Genomic DNA, 5,074 nt, shown 5'->3' on the forward strand with positions numbered 1-5,074 from the left:
GAAATTCTTGTTAAAGAAATGGATGTATTTAGAACTAAAATACGTCTAGATGCATCCATTTCCCCCACAAGTATTTCCGGACCGCGCGGGGGGTGGGGGTTAAGAAATACATACATAATCGTCTAATGTTTTGTAACCTATTTGTAATCTGCAATAAAGTTATGGCTGTTTGTGTGAATTGATTTGTGTACTTTCCATGTTGGCAATTTGAATCAAGTTCAAATAAGTTTGAATTCAAACCTTCCAAAGTTTGTGGAACCAACTTTATCTTGAAGTCTAGGAAAATTGAAGAAATAACATTATCCCTATATAGTTTTTTTTCCTCATTTTCAGTTTTTTTAATGAAAACTGTTCCGACGCGCGACTGGGCCCGGTACAATTTTTTTCTTCTATAGCCTCCAAACAAGCCCATGATACGTCTCCATCATATCTACTTTTTCAAACACTTTTGCCCTTGTTTTGGACTCTAACTTGCATGATTTGAATGGAACTAACCCGGACGAACACTATTTTCAGCAGAATTGCCATGGTGTTATTTTTGTGCAGAAATAAAAGTTTCCGGAATGACCTGAAAATCAACGGAGAATATTTTTGGAATATATAAAAAATACTGGCAAAAGAATCAAGGCCAGGGAGCCCACACCATGTCCACGAGGATGGGGGGCGCGCCTACCCCCTGGGCACGCCCCCTGCCTCATGGGCCACCTGACGCTCCACCGACCTCAACTCCAACTCCATATATTCACTTCGGGGGAAAATCAGGGAGAAGGATTCATCACGTTTTATGATACGGAGCCGCCGCCAAGCCCTAATCTCTCTCGGGAGGGCTGATCTGGAGTCTGTTCGGGGCTTCGAAGAGGGGAATCCGTCACCATCATCATCATCATCATCATCAACCTTCCTTCATCACCAATTTCATGATGCTCACCGCCGTGCGTGAGTAATTCCATCGTAGGCTTGGTGGACGGTGATGGGTTGGATGAGATTTATCATGTAATCGAGTTAGTTTTGTTAGGGTTTGATCCCTAGTATCCATTATGTTTTGAGATTTATGTTGCTATGACTTTGCTATGCTTAATGCTTGTCACTAGGGCCCGAGTGCCATTGTCGGTGTCAAAACCGGCGGATCTCGGGTAGGGGGTCCCGAACTATGCGTCTAAGGCGGATGGTAACAGGAGGCAGGGGACACAATGTTTTACCCAGGTTCGGGCCCTCTTGATGGAGGTAAAACCCTACGTCCAGCTTGATTAATATTGATGATATGGGTAGTACAAGAGTAGATCTACCACGAGATCAGAGAGGCTAAACCCTAGAACCTAGCCTATGGTATGATTGTATGTTGTCCTACGGACTAAAACCCTTCGGTTTATATAGACACCAGAGGGGCTAGGGTTACACAAGGTCGGTTACAAAGGAGGAGATATACATATCCGTATTGCCTAGCTTGCCTTCCATGCCAAGTAAGTCCCATCCGGACACGCGATGAAGTCTTCAATCTTGTATCTTCATAATCCAACAGTCCGGCTGAAAGATATAGTCCGGCTGTCCGGAGACCCCCTAATCCAGGACTCCCTCAGCCATGATTTCAGATCTGAACCTATTATGTTTTCATGAATATATGTGAGTTCTTGATCCTATCTTGCGAGTCTATAGCCACCTATTATGTGTTATGATCCGTTAACCCCGAAGTGACAATAATCGGGATACTTACCGGTGATGACCGTAGTTTGAGGAGTTCATGTATTCACTAAGTGTTAATGCTTTGGTTCGGTACTCTATTAAAAGGAGGACTTAATATCCTGTGATGCCCCCGATTTGACCGTACACTAATCATGCACGCAAATGTGTACGATCAAGATCAGGGACTCACGGGAAGATATCACAACACAACTCTAAAACATAAATAAGTCATACAAGCATCATAATACAAGCCAGGGGCCTCGAGGGCTCGAATACAAGTGCTCGATCATAGACGAGTCAGCGGAAGCAACAATATCTGAGTACAGACATAAGTTAAACAAGTTTGCCTTAAGAAGGCTAGCACAAACTGGGATACAGATCGAAAGAGGCGCAGGCCTCCTGCCTGGGATCCTCCTAAACTACTCCAGGTCGTCGTCAGCGGGCAGCACGTAGTAGTAGGCACCTCCGGTGTAGTAGGGGTCGTCGTCGACGGTGGCGTCTGGCTCCAGGGCTCCAGCATCTGGTTGCAACAACCAGGTAGAAGGGAAAGGGGAAAAGAGGGAGAAAAGCAACCGTGAGTACTCATCCAAAGTACTCGCAAGCAAGGAGCTACACTACATATGCATGGGTATATGTGTAAAGGGGCCATATCGGTGGACTGAACTGCAGAATGCCAGAATAAGAGGGGGATAGCTAATCCTGTCGAAGACTACGCTTCTGGCAGCCTCCGTCTTGCAGCATGTAGAAGAGAGTAGATTGAAGTCCTCCAAGTAGCATCTCCAAGTGGCATCTCCAAGTAGCATCTCCAAGTAGCATCGCAGTAGCATAATCCTACCCGGCGATCCTCTCCTCGTCGCCCTGTAGAAAAGCGATCACCGGGTTGTCTGTGGAACTTGGAAGGGTGTGTTTTATTAAGTATCCGGTTCTAGTTGTCATAAGGTCAAGGTACAACTCCAAGTCGTCCTGTTACCGAAGATCACGGCTATTCGAATAGATTAACTTCCCTGCAGGGGTGCACCAACTTAGCCAACACGCTTGATCCCATTTGGCCGGACACACTTTCCTGGGTCATGCCCGGCCGTGGAAGATCAACACATCGCAGCCCCACCTAGGCACAACAGAGAGGCCAGCACGCCGGTCTAAACCTAAGCGCACAGGGGTCTGGGCCCATCGCCCATAGCACACCTGCACGTTGCGAGGGCGGCCGAAAGCAGACCTAGCCTAGTGGCGTTCCAGTCCAATTCGGCGCGCGCCGCTCCGTCGCTGACGTCTGAAGTGCTTCGGCTGATACCACGACGTCGGGATACCCATAACTACTCCCACGTAGATGGTTAGTGCGTATAGGCTCGTAGCCAACTCAGATCAAATACCAAGATCTCGTTAAGCGTGTTAAATATCCGCGAACGCCGAACAGGGCCAGGCCCACCTGTCTCCTAGGTGGTCTCAACCTGCCCTGCCGCTCCGCCACAAAGTAACAGTCGGGGGCCGTCGGGAACCCAGGCCCACCTCTACCGGGATGGAGCCACCTGTCCTTTCAGCCCCCAACTCCGAACAGTATCACAGGTAATGTAACAGTGTAAAGTATATAGTATATGCCCGTGATCACCTCCCGAAGTGATCACAGCCCAGTAGTATAGCATGGCAGACGGACAAGAGTGTAGGGCCACTGATGGAACACTAGCATCCTATACTAAGCATTTAGGATTGCGGGTAAGGTATCAATGACTGTAGCAGCAATGACAGGCTATGCATCAGAATAGGATTAAGGGAAAGCAGTAACATGCTACACTACTCTAATGCAAGCAGTATAGAGAAGAGTAGGCGATATCTGGTGATCAAAAAGGGGGGGGGGGCTTGCCTGGTTGCTCTGGCAAGAGAGAGGGGTCGTCAACTCCGTAGTCGAACTGGTCAGCAGCAGCGTCGGTCTCGTAGTCTACCGGAGAGAAGAGGGGGAAGAAATAATGAATACAGAGCAAACAAAGCACCACAAAATATATCAAGGCAATACGTGGTGTTCGGTGTGCCCTAACGCGGTAGTAGGTGATACCGGTGAAGGGGGGAAAACCCCCGGGAAAGTATTCCCGGTGTTTCGTGTTTTTGGGCAGAGGAGCCGGAGGGGGAAAGTTGCGGGTTCGATAGGTTAGGGGTGTGTGGCGGACGAACGGACCGCGTATCCGGATTCGTCTCGTCGTTCTGAGCAACTTCCATGTACAAAGTTTTTTCATCCGAATTACGATTTATTTTATATTAATTATTAAAGATTTAAATCAGTTTTAGGACTAACAGAATTAATTAATTTAGGAAATACAATTATGACATCAGCATGATGTCAGCATGATGTCAGCGGTCAACTCTGACCGTTGACCAGTCAACTGGTGGGTGGGGCCCGTCGGTCATTGACTGCTATCTCATTATCAGAATTAATTAGCCTAATTAGGTTTAGGTTAACTAAACAGAATTAATTAAATTAATTAATTATTATAATTCCTTTTTTTGGGGGGCATGGGGCCCATATGTCATAGGCTCATAGTAATTAAATAGGGCTAATTAGCTTTAGCTAAATGATTAGGTTAATCTAATCCGATTTAATTAATTCTCTAATTAATTAATTAACATTTTAATTATCATATTTATTATTTATTTTTCTTTGTTAAAAAAACGTTCTGGTCGTGGGCCCCCCTGTCATAGGCACATGGGGCCTTAACGGGTTTTGGGCGCCGGGGCGATGGTTGTCGCCCGAACGGGCGCGGTTGCGGGCGCCGGGTCGCCTGGACCCGGGCGGTGCCTTGCCGGCAGCCATGGCGGGGCACGACGCCGGCCATGGAAGGGAGCGGGCCACGGCGGATGCGGCGGACGGCGAGGACGGCGCAGAGGGCGCGGTGAGCGCGTGCTCACCGCAGGCGCACGCGTGGGCGGTCTAACGTGTGGTGACCGCGAGCGAGAGGCGAGGCAGAGAAGGGGAGAGGCCCGGGGCCTCACCAGCGTTGATGGGGAGAGGGGGCGACGAGGCGTGAGGAGGCCGGTCGTGGAGGAGGACGAAGACGGGCGGTCCGGCGACGCGGGGTCAGGGAGGCGGGGTAACTTCGGGGCGGGGTGGCGGCGAGGTCTAGCGGCTTCAGAGGCAGGGCGGCGTCGGGCTCGTTGCCCCTTCCCGATCCAGATCGGGTCGGGGAAGAGGAGCGAGAGGGGAGGTGAGCCGGAGACGGGCGGCGGGCTGGTGCAGATCCGGCGACGGAGCTCGGCGGCGGGGCAGCGCACGCGAGGCGGCGCCTAGTGCCGATGATGACGACGGGAGGCGTCGGGCTTGGCAAGGCGATGGTGGGGGAGGGTTCTGGCGCGGGAGTGGCGACGGAGGTGGGAGCAGGGAAGGGAGAGGCGAGCTCAGGGGAGGAGC

The sequence above is a fragment of the Triticum dicoccoides genome, chromosome 7A, assembly GCF_002162155.2.
Source record: "Triticum dicoccoides isolate Atlit2015 ecotype Zavitan chromosome 7A, WEW_v2.0, whole genome shotgun sequence".
NCBI lineage: Eukaryota > Viridiplantae > Streptophyta > Magnoliopsida > Poales > Poaceae > Triticum > Triticum dicoccoides.